Below are 20,685 nucleotides of genomic sequence, written 5' to 3' on the forward strand. Positions count from 1 at the left end.
TACCTCATAGGCCAAGGAGCTGATGTGAGGATTCTGCAAACTACCAAGCAAGCCCACTCCAATTGTACATGTGGGCCCTGGGGAAATAACCATCAGGTGGATCCACAGGTCCACGGGACCCCCTGTGAGCTACATCTGGTCCAGGAACCATCTATTATGTGGACCTCACGTGCCCCGCTTCTAGGGGACCCATCATGGCACCCATTTGGCTCTGGGTATCAATGTCGGCTCAGGCTCTGTGAAAAGCCTGACATTTTTTTCATATCTTGGAAACATCTGAGTATTCTCTTCAGTGAGTGGTTACCCTGAGCAAACGACCATAAGCAACTTTGAGAAAGGTCTGGGGTACTTATTACTGATTACAGTTGCTTCAGAGTTACAGGGTCCTTCATAGGCACCCAGCCTCCCCTTGTTGGTTGCCCATCTGTCTTGTAAGGAAGACTGTGGTCCTTTAACCACCTCTGTAGTATTACACAGGTGGGGCCCTCCTACCTCACTCAGACTTTGCCACTTATTGCCATAGTTATGCCCACCTGGCTCCTGAGATTTAAGCACTACCATCTGGCCTCTGGCATTTGGGACTCTATCATTCCTCATTGCTACAGGAAGCCCAGTACTGTAACAGCATCTCTTATTAGTGTCTGCCCGGGTCCGCCGAGCTTCTCAGCGATGCCAGTGCCCCTCTCAGTGCCTTCCCTATCACTTTGAGAAACAGAATGTCCTTCTAGCTCTCTGCGGAATACAGCCGACTTTCTCTAACTTTATGCAGCACATCCAGTCTATTCGCTAAGCTTTTTGGTCCCTTCCATGCTGTCTGCCACGGCAATGTGTCGTGCCCGATTCGCTTTGTGGGGGCCATCACATCTGCCAATGTTCTCAAAGCCAAGCCAGCAGCATATTAGCACAGTCTCCTGAGGTTCTTTGCCAGGACGTTCAATCCTGTCTGTGTTACCGTATCAGTAAACTCTTGTCTATCTAGCTTTCCATTCCACCTCCCTTGATACAGCATCTTGATCCAATCCCACGTGTACCCTCCCAACTCCTTCCACTCAGACAACAGATTGGCCAGATCCTGCCCCTCAGCAGGCCCAGCCCCTCCCCAGTCACGCGCTCTGGGATTTGATCCTTGCTGTTGGTCTGGTTGCCAGGAAGAGAAAGGGGGATAAATCCCAAGAGAGTTAAGAATCATTTTATAAAGCACCTGCCTTATTTTCTTCAAGCCCTTCACATGATCTTCAGGAGAACCTGGGAGTTCAAGGTTCTCAATTGTATCTACCCAGATATCCCTCTCTCCAGTGCCCTCAACTTGCTGTGCCCAGCTCTCTGGAGCGAGAATTCAGCCTCCGAGCCTCTACTGCTCCGACAGTTAAGTCTAGCCTTCTGCTCTCTCTGTCCTCTGGATGCATAAGATCAGTGTTCCCTTAAATGATGCCAGCGAGGCTCTCTTGCCTTCCCGTTTTGCCTTAAATTGGTGATTAATTACCCAGAGCCCGCCATTATCTCTCCTCAACAGATCGGTGACACTCGGCAACAGTCACCTAATCCTATAGTTACCATTTCCCTCTTCCTTCCCCTCACTGCCAGAGATGATACATCAGCCTGCACTGCCTGCCATCAGTATCCCAACGCAGTTCACCAAGGTAAAAGTCTTAGCAACTGCACCTCTACAGCACACCAGGGGCCATCTGTGCTCGCCTCCCACCAGTAATGGGGTTCTCATTATCAGCCAGCTGGCAAGGGGGTCACATTTTAAAGCCCGATTCTCAAGACCATTCTGGGTACCAACTTAGACTGGGCTCCCTAAAAACAGACTCTGAGACAGAGACCTGTGTGCAGAAATTCTACTAGGGTTGCTCCCGAGAGAGACATGAGTAGGAAGTAAGGAAGACAGGACAGGGCAGAGGAAGAAGCTGACCCACAGTACACTTTGCAACTGACACCTCAGCTGATCCTGCTGGCGTGTCCCCGGTATCCCTGCACTGGCCAGTCACTGGCCCATGGGCTGTCCCTAAGAGGGGTTATCACCTTAGGTGGAGCCGTTTTCTACTGCAGAGGGCAGAGCCCAGTGAGGGACATGGCTGTGAGCCATCAGCCAATATTCCCAGCAGCTGGAACACAGGGATGTCCTCCTTGGAGAGGAGATCTGAGCAGAGCACCAGGGTACCCACAGTTCTCCCTCATCCCGTTCCCTAGAGGCCCCACCCTCACTGTGGTCTCCTGCCCCCAGAGGCCTTGGCCCACCTACAACACTGTAACTGCACACTTGGCTTTGAGGATGGATGGGGCTTCAGGAACTGATCCCTAAGCAGCCACCACTCAGACAGGGACACCAACGCCCACTGCTCTCCAAGTCGAATCACCGTGGAGAGCAGCGCTGAGGGCAAGGACTACAAGTCTCTGGCTCCCCTCTGTCCATTACCTGAGGGCAAGCAGAAGCTGCCTGATTAACCCCTCCCTGAAGAAGATCCAGGCTAAGGACCCGTCCCACTGCAGACTCTGGCTGGCTCTCCCTTCCTTCACTGTCTCCTGCCACAGGACAGGTCCTGCCCTTCCCACGGCACCTGAGTCCTGCTATTCACCAGGTAGTGAGCGTCCGCCTCGCCACAGACCCCAGGGTAAGTGTCCTACACACATGACCTCGTTCAACTCTTGTAACAATCTTTTCAGAGAACTCTGAAGACAGTTATTATTGTTCCCATTTTAGAGATAAAGACACTGAGGTTCAGAGAGGTGAGGCGACTTGCCTACTGCTCCCAAGGTAGTAAGCTGCAGAACCAGCATTTCAACCCTGCTCTTTTCTCCCCTCTCCCTTCTGAAAACCGCCTGGTCAGACTGTGAGCTCCCAGGGGCTGAGGCCCTGTCCCTTCCATCTCTGTGGGATCTGGCCTGGCCAGCTGTGAATCTCAGCAGAGCCCTGGGGCGTGGTTTAGGAGCCGCCCAGGAGCCCCTGCCATGGTGCTCACCTCAGTCACCTCCTCAGGACTGAGGAGTTTTCCTGGGATCTCACCCTACTCTCTTCCCACATTTGCTTCTGTTCTCAGGAGAAAGAGGGAGGCGGTATGTCAGTGATCACGGATGGGGTTGGCCTTGGCCATCAAGACCACTGACCCCTGCGCCCTTCACGGCTCTCCCTCCAACACCCTCCCTCTCCGCAGCCTGCCCCAAATCCTGCTGTGCCTTGAATGTTCAACTCAAGTGTCACCACCTCCGGTGGCTGTGTCATCTGTGCTTCTGTCTACTCTGGCACAAGTCATACCTCCCACCCCACACTCCTCCAACCTGTCTTCTCCACCCAGTCAGCCTTCGGCGCATCTTACCCATGCCGAAGCTGAGGGTGCAGCTCAGGGCGTTCACAGGTGATCCCATGGCTATGACCATGGTTCCCAATAGGAAGCCCTGTCTCCCCAAATTGCTCCTCCCTTGCCTGTCTGCCTCTCTCAGTTGGCTCGAGCACCTGAAATGGGCCAGGCACCATGCCAAGAGCTTTAAACCCACAATGTAACTTAAGCCCACGCTCAAAAGAGTCCTCTGTGTATTAGCTCCATTTTACAGATAAGGAAATTGAGCCTCACAGAGGTTAAGTGACTCACCCAAAGGCACACACTGGTGAAACCAGGATTCAAACCAGGTCCTCCTGATTCCAACGTCCGCTATTCCTGGTCCACTGCCCTAATTACATTAATCTTTACACATAACTAACCATCACTGCCTTCTTGTCCATGAGACCTTCTCCATTCACATCTCTTTCATTCCCCCCATTATCCAAAGCCAGGTGGCAGCCTTGACCTTGACCTTTCCCACACCTTGGTCAGCCCCCGAGTCCTTTCCCACCACCTCCCCAGTTCCTCCCCCATCAATTCCCTTCTCTCCATTCCCAGCCCCCCTGCCCTGCCCGGGAGAGTCCTCATCATCTCTCACTGGATTCTCATCCCAACCAACCCTCCACCCACCCTTCCAGTATTTTTTTTTTACCATTTTTATTGGAGTATAATTGCTTTACAATGGTGTGTCAGTTTCTGCTTTATAAAAAAGTGAATCAGTTATACATATAAATATCCCCACATATCTTCCCTCTTGCCTCTCCCTCCCTCCCACCCTCCCTATCCCACCCTTCTAGCTGGTCACAAAGCACTGAGCTGATCTCCCTGTGCTATGCAACTGCTCCCCACTAGCTACCTATTATACATTTGATAGTGTATATATGGCCATATATACACTACCACTGTCTCACTTTGCCACAGCTTACCCATCCTCCTCCCCATGTCCTCAAGTCCATTCTCTACTAGGTCTGCATCTTTATCCCGTCTTGCCCCTAGGTCCTTCACGATCTTTTTTTTTTATTCCGTATATATGTGTTAGCATACAGTATTTCCTTTTCTCTTTCTGACTTACTTCACTCTGTATGACAGACTCTAGGTCCATCCACCTCACTACAAATAACTCTATTTCATTTCTTTTTATGGCTGAGTAATACTCCATTGTATATATGTGCCACATATTCTTTATCCATTCATCTGTCGATGGACACTAGGTTGCTTCCATGTCCTGGCTATTGTAAGTAGAGCTGCAATGAACATTGTGGTATATGACTCTTTGAATTATGGTTTTCTCAGGGTATATGCCCAGTAGTGGGATTGCTGGGTCGTATGGTAGTTCTATTTTCACTTTCTTAAGGAATCTCCATACTGTTCTCCACAGTGGCTGTATCAATTTACGTTCCCACCAACAGTGTATAAGAGTTCCCTTTTCTCCACACCCTCTCCAGCATTTATTGTTTCTAGATTTTTTGATGATGGCCATTCTGACCGGTGTGAGGTGATACCTCATTGTAGTTTTGATTTGCATTTCTCTAACGATTAATGATGTTGAGCATTCTTTTTTTTTTACATCTTTATTGGAGTATAATTGTTTTACAATGGTATGTTAGTTTCTGCTTTATAACAAGGTGAATCAGTTATACATATGTTCTCATATCTCTTCCCTCTTGCGTCTCCCGCCCTCCCACACTCCCTATCCAACCCCTCTAGGTGGTCACAAAGCACCGACCTGATCTCCCTGTGCTATGCAGCTGCTTCCCACTAGCTATCTATTTTACGTTTGGTAGTGTATATATGTCCATGCCACTCTCTCACTTTGTCACAGCTTACCCTTCCCCCTCCCCATATCCTCAAGTCCATTCTCTAGTAGGTCTGTGTCTTTATTCCTGTCTTAACCCTAGGTTCTTCATGACATTTTTTTTCTTAAATTCCATACATATGTGTTAGCATACGGTATTTGTCTTTCTCTTTCTGACTTACTTCACTCTGTATGACAGACTCTAGGTCCATCCACCTCATTACAAATAGCTCAATTTCATTTCTTTTTATGGCTGAGTAATATTCCATTGTATATATGTGCCACATCTTCTCTATCCATTCATCCAATGATGGACACTTAGGTTGTTTCCATCTCCTGGCTATTGTAAATAGAGCTGCAATGAACACTTTGGTACATGACTCTTTTTGAATTATGGTATTCTCAGGGTATATGATGTTGAGCATTCTTTCATGGGTTTGTCGGCACTCTGTATATCTTCTTTAGAGAAATGTCTACTTAGGTCTTCTGCCCATTTTTGGATTGGGTTGTTTGTTTTTTTGATATTGAGCTGCATGAGCTGCTTGTATATTTTGGAGATTAAACCTTTGTCAGTTGCAAATATTTTCTCCCATTCTGAGGGTTATCTTTTCTTCTTCTTTATGGTTTCCTTTGCTGTGCAAAAGCTTTGAAGTTTCATTAGGTCCCATTTCTTTATTTTTGTTTTTATTTCCATTTCTCTAGGAGCTGAGTCAAAAAGGATCTTGCTGTGATTTATGTCATAGAGTGTTCTGCCTATGTTTTCCTCTAAGAGTTTGATAGTGTCTGGCCTTATACTTAGGTCTTTAATCCAATTTGAGTTTACTTTGTGTATGGTGTTAGGGAGTGTTCTAAATTCATTCTTTTACCTGTAGCTGTCGAGTTTTCCCAGCATCACTTATTGAAGAGGTTATCTTTTCTCCATTGTATATTCTTGCCTCCTTTATCAAAGGAAAGGTAACCATATGTGCGTGGGTTTACCTCTGGGCCTTCTATCCTGTTCTATTGATCTATCTTTCTGTTTTTGTGCCAGTACCATACTGTCTTGATTACTGTAGCTTTGTAGTATAGTCTGAAGTCAGGGAGCCTGATTCCTCCAGCTCCATTTTTCTTTCTCAAGATTGCTTTAGCTATTCGGGATCTTTTGTGTTTCCATACAAATTGTGAAATTTTTTGTTCTAGTTCTGTGAAAAATGCCAGTGGCAGTTTGATAGGGATTGCATTGAATCTGTAATTGCTTTGGGTAGTAGAGTCATTTTCACAATGTTGATTCTTCCAATCCAAGAACATGGTATAACTCTCCATTTGTTTGTATCATCTTTAATTTCTTTCATCAGTGTCTTATAATTTTCTGCATACAGGTCTTTTATCTCCTTAGGTAGGTTTATTCCTCGGTATTTTATTCTTTTTGTTGCAATGGTATATGGGAGTGTTTTCCTGATTTCACTTTCAGATTTTTCATCATTAGTGTATAGGAATGCCAGAGATTTCTGTGCATTAATTGTAGCCTGCTACTTTACCAAATTCATTGATTAGCTCTAGTAGTTTTCTGGTAGCATCTTTAGGATTCTCTATGTATAGTATCATGTCATCTGCAAACAGTGACAGCTTTACTTCTTCTTTTCCTATTTGGATTCCTTTTATTTCTTTTTCTTCTCTGATTGCTGTGGCTAAAACTGCCAAAACTATGTTGAATAATAGAAGTGAGAGTGGGAAACCTTGTCTTGCTCCTGAACTTAGTAGCAATGGTTTCACTTTTTCACCACTGAGGACCAGGTAGGCTGTGGGTTTGTCATATACGGACTTTATTATGTTGATGTAAGTTCCATCTATGCCTACTTTCTGGAGGGTATTTATAATAAATTGGTGTTGAATTTTGTCAAAAGCTTTCTCTGAATCTTTTGAGATGATCATATGGTTTTTCTCCTTCAATTTGTTAATATGGTGTATCACACTGATTGATTTGCATATATTGAAGAATCCTTGCATTCCTGGGATAAACCCCACTTGATCATGGTGTATGATCCTTTCAATGTGCTGTTGGATTCCGTATGCTAGTATTTTATTGAGGATTTTTGCATGTATGTTCATCAGTGATATTGGTCTGTAGTTTTCTTTCTTTGTGACATCTTGGTCTGCTTTTGGTATCAGGGTGATGGTGGCCTCATAGAATGAGTTTGGGAGTGTTCCTGCCTCTGCTATATTTTGGAAGAGTTTGAGAAGGATAGGCGTTAGCTCTTCTCTAAATGTGTGATAGAATTCGCCTGTGAAGCCATCTGGTCCTGGGCTTTTGTTTGTTGGAAGATTTTTAATCACTGTTTCAATTTCAGTGCTTCTGATCGGTTCATAGTTTCTATTTCTTCCTGGTTCAGTCTCAGAAGGTTGTGCATTTCTAAGAGTTTGTCCATTTCTTCCAGGTTGTCCATTTTATTGGCATATAGTTGCTTGTAGTAATCTCTTATGATCCTTTGTATTTCTGTAGTGTCAGTTGTTACTCCTCCTTTTTTGTTTCTAATTCTATTGTTTTGAGTCTTCTCCCTTTTGTTCTTGATGAGTCTGGCTAATGGTTTATCAATTTTGTTTATCTTCTCAAAGAACCAGCTTTTAGTTTTATTGACATTTGCTATCGTTTCCTTCATTTCTTTTTCACTTATTTCTGATCTGATCTTTATGACTTCTTCCCTTCTGCGAACTTTTGGGTTATTTTGTTCTTCTTTCTCTAATTGCTTTAGGTGTAAGATTAGGTTGTTTATTTGAGATATTTCCTATTTCTTCAGGTAGGATTGTATTGCTATAAACTTCCCTCTTAGAACTGCTTTTGCTGCATCCCATAGGTTTTGGGTTGTTGTGTTTTCATTGTCATTTGTTTCTAGGTATTTTGTGATTTCTTCTTTGATTTCTTCAATGATCTCTTGGTTATTAAGTAATGTATTGTTTAGCCTCCATGTGTTTGTATTTTTTACAGATTTTTTGCTGTAATGGATATCTAGTCTTATAGCATTTGGTCAGAAAAGATACTTGATATGATTTCAATTTTCTTAAATTTACCAAGGCTTGATTTGTGACCCAGGATATGATCTACCCTGGAGAATGTTCCATGAGCACTTGAGAAGAAAGTGTATTCTGCTGTTTTGGGATGGAATGTCCTATAAATATCAATTAAGTCCATCTTGTTTAATGTATAATTTAAAGCTTGTGTTTCCTTATTTATTTTCATTTTGGATGATCTATCCGTTGGTGAAAGTGGGGTGTTAAAGTCCCCTACTATGATTGTGTTACTGTCGATTTCCCCTTTTATGGCTGTTAGTATTTGCCTTATGTATTGAGGTGCTCCTATGTTGGGTGCATAAATATTTACAATTCTTATATCTTCTTCTTGGATTGATCCCTTGTTCATTATGTAGTGTCCTTCTTTGTCTCTTGTGATAGTCTTGTTTTTAAAGTCTATTTTGTCTGATATGAGAATTGCTACTCCAGCTTTCTTTTGGTTTCCATTTGCATGGAATATCTTTTTCCATCCCCTCACTTTCAGTCTGTATGTGTCCCTAGGTCTGAAGTGGCTCTGTTGAAGACAGCATATATACGGGTCTTGTTTTTGTATGCATTCAGCCAGTCTATGTCTTTTGGTTGGAGCATTTAATCTATTTACATTTAAGGTAGTTATTGATATGCATGTTCCTATTACTATTTTCTTAATTGTATTGGTTTTGTTATTGTAGGTCTTTTCCTTCTCTTGTGTTTCCTGCCTAGAGAAGTTCCTTTAGCATTTGTTGTAAAGCTGGTTTGGTTGTGCTGAATTCTCTCAGTTTCTGCTTGTCTGTAAAGGTTTTAATTTCTCCGTCAAAATTGAATGAGATCCTTGCTGGGTAATCTTGGTTGTAGGTTCTTCCCTTTCATCACTTTAAATATGTCCTGCCACTGCCTACTGGCTTGCAGAGTTTCTGCTGAAAGATCAGCTGTTACCCTTAAGGGGATTCCCTTATATGTTATTTGTTGTTTTTCCCTTGCTGCTTTTAATATTTTTTCTTTGTATTTAATTTTTGATAGTTTGACTAATACGTGTCTTGGTGTGTTTCTCCTTGGATTTATCTTGTATGGGACTCTCTGTGCTTCCTGGTCTTGATTAACTATTTCCTTTCCCATATTAGGGAAGTTTTCAACTATAAATCTTCAAATATTTTCTCAGTCCCTTTCTTTTTCTCTTCTTCTGGGACCACTATAATTCGAATGTTGGTGTGTTTAATATTGTCCCAGTGGTCTCTGAGACTGTCCTCAATTCTCTTCGTTCTTGTTTCTTCTTTCTGCTCTGCAGTAGTTATTTCCACTATTTTATCTTCCAGGTCACTTATCCATTCTTCTGCCTCAGTTATTCTGCTATTGATTCCTTCTAGGGAATTTTTTATTTCATTTATTGTGTTGTTCATGATTGTTTGTTTGCTCTTTAGATCTTCTAGGTCCTTGTTAAACGTTTCTTGTATTTTCTCCATTCTATTTCCAAGATTTTGGATCATTTTTACTATCATTATTCTGAATTCTTTTTCAGGTAGACTGCCTATTTCCTCTTCATTTGTTACGTCTGGTGGGTTTTTACCTTGCTCCTTCATCTGCTGTGTGTTTTTCTGTCTTCTCATTTTGCTTAACTTACTGTGTTTGGGGTCTCCTTTTCACAGGCTGCAGGTTCATAGTTCCCGTTATTTTTGGTGTCTGCCCCCAGTGGCTAAGGTTGGTTCAGTGTCCTTCCAGTCTTGTCACCTCTTTATCCCCTCCCCACAAAATCCCAACCTGCTTGTCTGTCATAGTCTTGCCCCTTCCTAAGTGAGCCCTGCTTCCTCGCAACCCCACATATGCCTACATTGCTGCCCCCAGCCTCTGCCTGTGAGTTCCTGGTCATCCTTAAAGACTCAGTTTAAATGTCACCTCTGCTAAGAAGCCCTCCCTCACCCTCCCAGGCAGGGATAGGTGCCCGTCCTTTGACCTCTCACAGAATCCTAAGCCCTCTCTCATGTCCTTTGTCACTCACTAGTGCAATAGTTTAGTATGTGCCTGTTTCTCCCCCACTAATCATGAGTTTCTTGGAAGAAGGGACTGCCTCTTATCTGTCTTTGGCATTTTGTTTTGTGTGTGTGAGCATGTATGTGAGTGTGTGTGAATATGTGTTTAACCTCAGGTGCAGAGGGCTTCATGTGCTTCTCAGTTTCATGGAACTTCATCATCACTGGTCCACAAAGGTCCCTCTCCCTTTTATTTCCATCCCCACTCCCTTTCCCCTCCTCCTCCTCCTGTGTCTCTCTGCATGCCCAGAGCCTAGCAAAAACACAGAGCACAAAGGATGCTCAGGAAATGTAGCTGGGTGTGGGAGATGGGTGACAAATTTATAGTGAATCCTATTTAACTTCATTCTTTGCAGGTTACATTGGGCAGCCAAAGTGGAAAAAGATATGGTTTAGCTGCTGCAGTCTAGTAACCTCAAATTGCCAAGGAAATAAGAGTTATTGAGAGATTAAGTCTTCACTGTTGAAGGCCTGGCTGTTGCAGAGAGAAGTAAAAGGCAATATACACACGAGAGGCCAGTTTATCACCTGGGGATTGCAAGGTAAGATCTTCAATGCAAATTCAGTTCAATTCAACAAGCCCAAGGTGAAACTCTCAGCACTTCATCCAAAAGCGCAGTGTCCTCCCCAGTAGTCACCTCAGGGGCCATACCCTTCCTTCTAAAGATGCCACGGTTGTCATAGATCATTTGGAATTGTTCCCTCAGGCAATTGTCTGGAATGCTTATCTGGGGCAGTTCACTGACTACCCAAGAAATCATTGTCAGGATTTTGATGCCACAGCTCCCTTCGGGAAAAAAACACATTCCAATTTAATCACCGTAATAGATGGCAAAAAATAAATAAAAGAAAGTCACAGTTCTGCATTCCTCCTTGTATCCATATCATTTGATTTATAACTTGATTTGGCCAAAAAGATGTTTGCAGAAATGATGCACAGTCTTGAAACAGACTTGCCCACTGAGGTTTCCTTCTCTTTATGCCTCTGCCATCACCATGAGACTATGCCCCAGCTAGCCTGCTGGAGGATGAAAGACAAGTCAGAACTGAGTCCCCCAGGAATTCCAGATGAGGCCATTATAGATTAGTCATCATCCAGCTGCTCTCTAGATATCTGAGTAAGCTCATCTGAGATCAGTTGACCACAGACACATGAGCAAGCCAAACCCAGCCCAGATCAGCTGAACCTCTGCAGAGCCAAGAGCTAAATCATATTCATTGTTGTGGGTCCCTGAGGTTTTTGTGTCTGGTTCCTTTGCAGCAATACTGGGCAATTGATAACCTATACAATTACCCACACACTTCATTGATCTGAGCTTGGATTGATTTGGGGATTTTCTAAAGGCCACATCTTCCCCTAAGAACAAAGAATTGCCTTAGAGACACTGAATGAACGTGTAATCGGTTCTGAAGGCAGTCACTTAGGAGAAACTATCCAAAAGCATGGAGCAATGATAGTATCTTTGGAATAACTGAAGAGCCCTCTGGGGAGTTGCTTTTAAAAAGGCAACACACATGTGGACATGTAAATGCTGGCATATTTACCCCTTTACCTGTGGTCATAACTTCATATTTGCTGAGTATCTCCTAGTGTGACTGCTAGAAACAACAATATTATTTTCTGTACAGGAGATGGTCCCGTTTAGAAGTCTGGTCAATTCAGTGAATGGATATTACCATTTCTAAACCATGGGCTACTGTTTTTCTCTTTGGAAGTGCTAGAGGCCTATGAGTATCTTCAGAGAACTGTTGGATTCATGGAAAATTGTTTGAAAATCTGTTAGACTACCATGAAGCTCAAAGAGCCATTATCTTTGGGATTCTGGGCACAAGTGGCAGAAACCAAGGCATATGTTTTCCATTCCTACCCCAATCACACACAAAAAGGGAAGGTCCTTGTGACCTAAAAATACAGTTTGCAAATGTTCAAAGCCTGCTTGTCATTAATTCTCCCCTGAAGATGTCCAGAGCTGGTACTTTTAAATGCAAATGTCTAACGGGTCTCCAGTCTGGGAAGAGTCACATCTCTGCCAGGCTGCAGGCACACTCAGGCTGGCACACTCACCACCAGGCAGCTCTCCCCACAAGCTGACCTGCCTCATGCCACCACACCAGGACTGGGTCCACATACTGGGGGCAGGAGGATGTGCACTTCCTGAGGATCCAAGGGACTTTTCAGAAGTGCACAGGACCCCTCCAAGAGAGGGCCGATGGAGTCCTGTGACCAAGTACATAGGCTTCAGCATCACAGCTGGTCCTATCCTGACCCAGCCACTTGCTTGCCACGGTGCCCTCAGGAAGTCACTACATCCTTTCAGCCTCAGCTTCCTCATCTGTGATGGGGGGACCAGCAACACCTCCCTTGGAGGGCTGTCAGGGCAGCTAAGTCAGACAATGAATGTGGAGTGCTTAGCACGTCCCTGGCACACAGTAAACACTCAATAAAAGCTGTTATTAGTGAATTACAGGCAGTAAAGTTTAGCTTGACTTGGGGGAGCTGTTTCAAGCAACAGAGTTGCTAAACTGCCAAGAGTGTTATCAGAACAAGCCAAGAAGCCATACATACGACTGTGGCTAATGACGTGTTGACCATGTCAATTGACGGGTTCCCTCTTCCGTCTGCTCAGCGTGTCCCCACCTGTCTCCTGTCCATTTCTCAGGAGGCACACAGACTAGGCAAACAGCAAAACAAACAGGAAACATGCTCATAGAATTGTGTCTAAAGTAGGAGTAAAGTTGTTCTGGATGAAAGTCTGAACCTGTGAGGATGGTGCCCAGACCTTGGATGTGGACTCTGGGTCCACCCGCCTTTTCTACTTCTTTCTCGAGTGCACTGCCATTTGTTAGGCACCTGGTATATGCTGGGCACTCACAAGGACACTTCAAGATGTACAATAACATCCCAGTTCTGCAGATGAGGAGACAAGGCCCAGAGCAGGTAAGCCATTTGCCAGATGTCACACAGCCATTATGTGACAGAGTCAGGAATTGAAACACGGTCTGTGTGCCTCAAAAGCCCACTTCTGCCTCTTGCTGTTGTGCCCCTCATGCTGAAACTTCTAGATAAATGATCCCATAAGGCTGACACAGTGTGTACTCAGAGTAATGAACATGAGCCCTTTTCCAAAACTTCAGCAATTCAGTTTCCACCTCCATTATGTTTGCCATACCCACATATCTCTTCCTCTCACATTATCTTCTTAATTCCTTTCATCAAATCAACTTGATTTTTCTCCTTAACTTTATCTTAAAAGGAAACACTTGGCACTATCGCAGCCCATAATTAATTAAATTTTAAATACACAATGATTGAATTTAAAAGTTCACTGCCATATCACTTAAAATCAGCTTGTGCACTGCATACCACATAACATATCTAATGAAGCCCTGCTATAGACATTACTCTTTTATATATATAAAGAGAGTAATATATATATATATATATATATATATATATATATATATACACACATGCCCATAACTTTCCATTATAAATTTTTTCTTACTTTTTATCATGAAAAATTTCAAAACAAAAGTAGAAAGAATAATATAATGAACACCTGTGTTTTAACGACTGTCACCCAGTTTTAACAACTGTCAGCTCATGATTAGTCCTGCTTCTTCTGTACCCCAACCCACTTCCCAATGTCCACGTTACTTTAAAGCACCATCACCACCAGGTTACCTAAGAGGCGCTGCTGTCCACAAGGCAGGAAGGGTGAGCCCTACCGTCCCCCTGGAGCCTCTGCTGAGGGCAGAATGTAGGGCCAGTGTGCAGGGTGCGAGCCTCCGGTCCCTGGAGTTGGGGAGAGAGAACACGGCGTGTTGCAGCTGAAGGACGCCATACACAAGTCAACGCTTGACAATCATTTACAACTTGACACCCCAGTGCTCTTCTTTTCAGCCTGCAGTGTCTTCACACAAGGTGCTGATTTCTCCTAGGACTTGCTTCCTGAGAACGTGTCTGCTGCTGAGGTCGGCCTTGACCTCACTGGGACCAGGCAGGGAGGACTGTCTCTTGCCTTGGTTGAAACCCTCCATCCCTTTGCTTTAGCACACGCAGGTCCCGGTTTTAAGAGGGGTGTGAAAGGGCTTAAATGTCTCCGAAGGCTTTTGAGACATGGGATCTCTCAAGGGAGACAGGGTGATGATTTCAGGGTAAATGAATCAAAAGCACATGTACTGCCTTTGTGCATACAGAGTGACTTAAGAATGAAGGGGGGAAAGTGTTAGGGAAAACGGTTTTGAGTTTTGTTGAACCAACATTGGAAAAATGCAGCAAGACCCTTTCCAAATCAAAAGCAGAACCGTGTCTTTCCACCTCTGTGGGAAACTCTTCTGGTCTGGAAACCAGGTCTCCTGGGGTTGCCAAGAGTCCCCCAGCCTCAGCAGAGCACCCCCTACCCACTTCCTTTTGACCGGAAAGCAGGAGCTCCCTCGGCCATCCTCCCCCACCCAAAAGCCCAGTGAAGGGCTGAATGGATACCATGCCAAGGCTGGCAGTTGTCCTGGGCAGAATCTTCTCTTTCTGCTTGTTTGTGGTGCTCAGCAGAACCATTTCCACCAGCAAGAACGTGGGTGGGCCCTTGGCCAGCCGGGCTCCATTAGGGAGCAAGAAAATAAACAGATTCAAGGAACCCCCAGGGATTCGTGTTTGTGGCAAGGTTATGTGGAGACACTCAAGTGCTCAACCGTGAGGAGCAGGCGTTACCTTCAGGAGGCCACTGTGGCTCCAGGGCTCTGACATTCTCGTGACTCAGTCATCTTTTGTCTCCTCCTGTTGCCACGAACTGCCCTCTCAATAGTCCCTGCTGTCCCACTGTCCCAGGGTTTCCAAGAATCTCTTGACTCCCACCTTTTTTCTTCCTGCCTGCTGGCATCTATCACTCCTCTCTGGTACCCACAGAGGATAGGATCTGATTGGGCCCAGTAGCCATGATACCAAATCCTGAATCTCTATTGGTCAGTATCCTGTAGAAGGCCATCCCACAGGCCACTTGCTAGCCTATGAGATGCTGTCTTTGGCAGAGCTTCAATCCCTGGTCCAATCATGCGGCCAGAGGGCAGGGACATACAACTCAGCTCTAGGCAACCAATGCAAAAGGAGCTGCCTCCAGACACTCTGTTTAGACCAGGGACTTGGGGGCAGGAGAGAGTAGGGAGTCCACCTCAGCCCCCCATGTTGCCCCGGACCTTGAAACTGAGGTTTCATGGTCCTGGGCAGAGCATCAGAGACTAACAACAAAGCCTGTAGCCTGAGGCAGGCAACCGCATGTCTGAGTGTTTGTGTGTGTGTGTGTGTGTGTCTCACATGCAAAGAGCAATGCTAAGCTTCGATTAGGTAAACCTGTTTTGTAACTTGGCCTGGCCTTTTAAATCCTGACTCTCATGGAGGCCTCTGCTTTCCAGGAAGTTATTCCCATCAGCAGTTGTTTCTGCAATTGTGGTTGTTATGAAACCCTTTATTTTGAAAACACATTTCAAAACAAGGCGTCTTACGCACTCAACTTTCTCTGGTCCATTCGAAGCAAAATGGTGCAGATGTTTCCCTGTGACCCATACACTTGTGTGTTATCCCCACGGGCCATTCAAGTCCCCAAATCCATCTTGTAGTCACCACGGAAAAATGCAGAGGCACACACTGTGGGGGGGACGCATGACAACTCATCCCAAACACTCCACTTCAGCCTCCTCCCTGCCCCACAAGTGGCTGAGCCATGACACAATGGCCTGCTCTTCAGAGAGTAATTCATTATGTAATTAAATTTTTTTCATCAAAGTCAATTTCTAAAGCAACTGCTGAGATAATACCAATTAGGAAACACTAACAGAGGAAGAGCTGGCCCTGACGTCAGGGCTCATGCCCGTAAGAGTTTACAGGACTTGTCAGATGCTCGTGCCAGGGACCCTGACAGAATGCTGGGTAAGAAACAAACAGCACATGCTCTTCAGGCTGGAATGGACCTTTCTGGTGTAGGCTTGTTCCCACGGGCCAGACTTACAAAGCCCTGGGTGGAGCCATGGAAAGAAATGGACTCTGAGATGAGACCAACGTGAATTCTAATCCCTGCCCCAACAGTTATCAGGACTCTGGCAAGTCACTTCACCTCTCTGAACCTCAGTTTCTTCTTCAGAGGGATGTTTTTATACTACCTACCTCACAGGTCTCTGTGAGGGTTAGAGAGAAGATGTGTAAACACTGGAAACCAGTGCTGGCACAGAGTACGTGCTCCATATGGAAGGCTAGTGGTATCGCCATCTGCCTTCCCACTCTAGTGTGAGTCTTGAGTCTACTGGCCCTTCAGCGGCCTGGTCTGCCCAGGGGTCCCAGGAGATGTGAAGGCTGAGATGTAGAACACTCCTCTCCTCAGACCACTCAGCAATCACCAGCTGCAGAGGGCTTCCCCCACCCCTCCTTGGTGCCATTCGTGACGGGTTTGGTTCAGAAAACCCTTCACAAGCCCCCGTTCTTAAGGTGCTCACTCTGAAGGGAGACAATAGACAGGTAAACCCAGCACCTCCTAAGCAGGACAATGAGCGACGTGTGTCCAGATGCTTTGGGGAGCACAGAGGAGAGACCAGGGACAGCTTCCTGGAGGAGGAGACAGAGAAGTGAGGGGGCAGTTTCTGGGCGGATGGGATGGGATGAGCAAAGGCTCAGAGGTGATGAGACAGGAGCTGTGGGCAGGACCAAGTCTCCAGGGCAGCATTAAGGAGCTCATGCTTCTGGAGTGGATTTAGTTTAGGAAGATGACTCCAGCCAGGGTGAGGAAGAGGGACCACACAGGTGAGAGCCAGGACTCTGATGACCAGGGGGAGGTGGAGGCAGCCGTTCAACGGAGGGGGGCAGCCTGGCGTCCTGCTGACAGCTGAGCCAGGCTTTTCTTCACTCTGGAACCAGAGGGGAACACCAATATGACAAATGGAAAAAGTCTCACGTCCAGGAATCAAGTTACCTAAGAGGCGAGTCGGATAAGCCACAGCCCTGGCCTCCTTCCTGAGGCAGCTTCCCTCTGAGGCCCCGTGAGCCCAGCCCTGGGCTGACCCAACTACACAGGCCCTGGCTACAGGCCATCACACTGGGCAGCAGCTGCAGACGGGCCTCAGGAGACAGCAAAGTGTGGGCCACATCTGACCCAGCACAGCGCCTCTGCCAGCTGGGCCTTCCACCCTGTCGGGACCAGACCAGAGCTTCTCCCATCTCAGAAGTGACCCAGGACCTTCCTCGCTGCTCTCCTCCCACCTGCCACTACCGTGGGCTGAACGAGCCGCAAGCCTCTCCCCGGGCGTCAGCCCCACACCTGCCTGATGACAGAACTGCCGTCCACAGCCATCTGGGCCATAAACTCTCCACCTGTGGACTCGGGGCTGGAGAGCAGTTCCCTGGTGTCAGTCTTCGTGACTGGCCAGCTAATGACTTCAGCCCCTCTGAGGTTCCCGCGGGTGCCCCTAAATATACCCAGATCTTGGATGGTTGCCATGATGACATGGGAGTGCTCCCGGCCTGGCCTGGGGTGAGAGGCCTTGTGGGGAGTGTTGGGTTACGGAGCCCAGTTGGAGATGGTGCCGGTAGAGGCAGCTCTGTCACTGGGCCGAGGAGTCCTTGACACTCTTCATCCCTGCTCTCGTCTGTGGCACCACGAGAAGAGCTATGCTGAGGCCTCTGGGGGAAGCGAAGCCGTCGGCCTCAACTTGTGATTCAAAAGAAAAAGTGCGCCCAACTGTGCCCTTACCCGGACCCCTTTAGAACCAGAAATGTATAATTTGTACATTGTCGACTTAGGAGAATATATAAAGAAGCTATACTTTATTTGGGCAATTTACACACTCACACATATGCACATTCACCCCCAAAGCCTGTCTCTCCCTACCCCTCACTTGTGGCCCACTCCTTGGCTTCTGCCCTTCCCCCATCATGGACAACACTTCCTCCACCCCTTTCCTTTATATGAGCATTGGACAAGGCACCTCAGGCTGTCCCTCCTACCTGAGGCGTCCTTAACCCTTTAGTCCACACTGCCCTGTCCCTTCCCTAAGCTGCCAACCAAGCCAATTGCTAATAACTGGGTGCCAGCTGTTGGTCTCCTAATGTGTCCCGCTTGAGAGCTGGTCTCCCTGTTCACTCTAAACTCGTTGCAGCTCCTCCTTTCCCTCAGAACCCAGCATAGGAACAGACAGAGTAGGCGCTCCACGTAAATTTTCCTGACATGCAACCGTCAACCCCAAGACTCTCCAGCCACCAGGTAACAATTTGGAAAAGCTCTGAGAACAGCCTAGACAGAGGCACTCCAGCATCTTCCTGGAAGATGCAACAGCTCTTGGGGCACCAGAGCCAGGGGGCAAGAAAGGGCTCTAAGTGCCTCGGAAGGGCAGCCCGTGTGTGGCCCCAGGGTCCTAGCAGAGCTGTGGAGCTGCAGCTAAACTTGCCCAGCGCCGCATTCCAAACCACTCACCCCTGAGTCAGGCCCCCAAGCCCAGACGGCTTTGGGGCTGTGTGTCAAGGAACTGACAATGGCATCCCACAACCCCAGTCAAGCTCATGTTCATGAGATGAGCCATTGAAGTAAGGGGGCTCATGGGAGCAGGATGGGTGTCCCTGGGAAAGGGGGGCCCAACACCCTTGAAGAAGGCAGTGGCTCTGCCAAGAAAACAGTGCCAACCGCCCACTGGTACCCAAGCTAGAGGCCAGGCCTCCATCACCCTTGACGTCTTATCGTGCTGCGCGTGCTCCATCAGTCAACCAGTATAACCTATCCATGACATCCTGCTCTGTCCCCTCAACCACACCTCTGTGGCCACAGTCCTCTCAGTCACCTGGGTGACCAGCACAGCTGCCTCACGGCTGCTGGCCCCCAGCATCACCCCATTCACTCCACACTGCGATCTCTCAAAAACTTAAAGCTGCCAGTACTGCTGCCAATAAATGGGGTCTAAACTCCCTTGGCTTGTACCCCGCATGCCCAAGAGCCTGCTCTCTGTCCTGCCCCCTCTGCCTCTCTCCCCTACAACTCTAGGCGCCCACCACATTGAGCCGCCCACAGGGCTTTGATTGGGCCATGCTCCCTCCATTTTGCTTCAGGGCCTTTGCAAAGGATGCACAGACATTCAGATATGCACAACTTCACCTGACTATGACTGTCTCTGCGTCTTCCTCTCAAATGTCCTTCCCTGAATCCCCAGGTTGCACTAGGTGCCTCCCTTCTATGCTTTCAGGGTCCCCCGTTCTTCCAAACCCTGCCCTCAAGAGTTGAGCTTATAGGAGTAGACCCCTCCCTGGAATACATGACTAGTAGGCTGTGATGGTCTCCACCAGATAAGGACACAATTGAGCCTTTCGTCAAAGGCACGGCATCTGTGTGGCATGTCCAGTCTTCACTGGGCTCAGAGAACTAAAGATGCTGGGCTGGGCTGTGCAGGCAAGGTTGTAGGCATCCCCCACTCTCTGGAGTCAGGCACCATAGCCAAAGCTTTTCCCCACTACTTACGCCATCCCCTCCTGCCGAGAGGGCTCTGGCCAGGTTCCTGTAGAGGTTCCAGCTAGTCGCCACAAGAGTATATCAGAGCCTGCAAGGTAGTGCCCACCAGGAAGTGTAGCAGGCTCGCAGCCACCAATAGGAAAGTCTGGAGAATATATTGGAAAGAAGACATTCCAGGGCTAGAAATCCCATGTGCCATTAACCCTCTGTGGGAAGAAGAAAGGGCTGCAGGTATTGCCAACACCCAGCAGTCTCATCAGGCTTTCCATTAATAGAGCAGGGCTCCCTAGGAACACATCTGCTGCTCGGCTGGTCTAGAGGGACTATTCCACCAAACCCACTACCCAGCTCACCAAAAAGGAAGCAGCCCCAGGTCCGGGGACTTTACAGCACGCATGGTCCTGGGAGAGGCTCTTCCTCCTGACCCTTGGTTACAGCCCAGCTCTCTCTTGGCAGTGGGGAGTCAGCCATATTGTTTCGCCTGCTGGGTTTTTTTCTGTGGAGGGAACCCCCTCACACAGAAAAGGTTTCCTAAGTCTTCCAATGACCAGGATGGAGAGAGGCCAGTTAGTCCCTGTGACGGTTAGTTTTATGTGTCAACCTGGCTGGGCTGTAGTACTCAGATGTTTGGTCAAACATGTCTGAATGTTACTGTGAAGATGTTTTTTAGGTGAGGTTAACATTTGTATCAGTAGACTTTGAGTGAAGCAAATTATCGTCCAGAATGTGGGTGAGTCTATCCAATCAGTTGACGGCCTTAATAAAAAGACTAGCCTCCCGTGAGGAAAAGGAAATTCTGCGAGCAGAATGCTTTCAGATGCAAACTGAAACCTCTTTCCCTGGTCTCTACTCTGCCAACCTATCCTTCAAATTTTGGACTTGCCAGCCTCCAAAATTACATGAGCCAATTCCTTAAAAAAAAAAAAAAAACTCTATCATCTATCTATCTATCTACCTGTCTATCTACATATATCCACCTCCTGTTGGCTTCTCTGGAGAACCCTGACTAATACAGTCCATCAGGGGTGATGGAGGTCTGGTCTCCA

The sequence above is a fragment of the Orcinus orca genome, chromosome 5 (assembly GCF_937001465.1).
Source record: "Orcinus orca chromosome 5, mOrcOrc1.1, whole genome shotgun sequence".
Lineage (NCBI taxonomy): Eukaryota > Metazoa > Chordata > Mammalia > Artiodactyla > Delphinidae > Orcinus > Orcinus orca.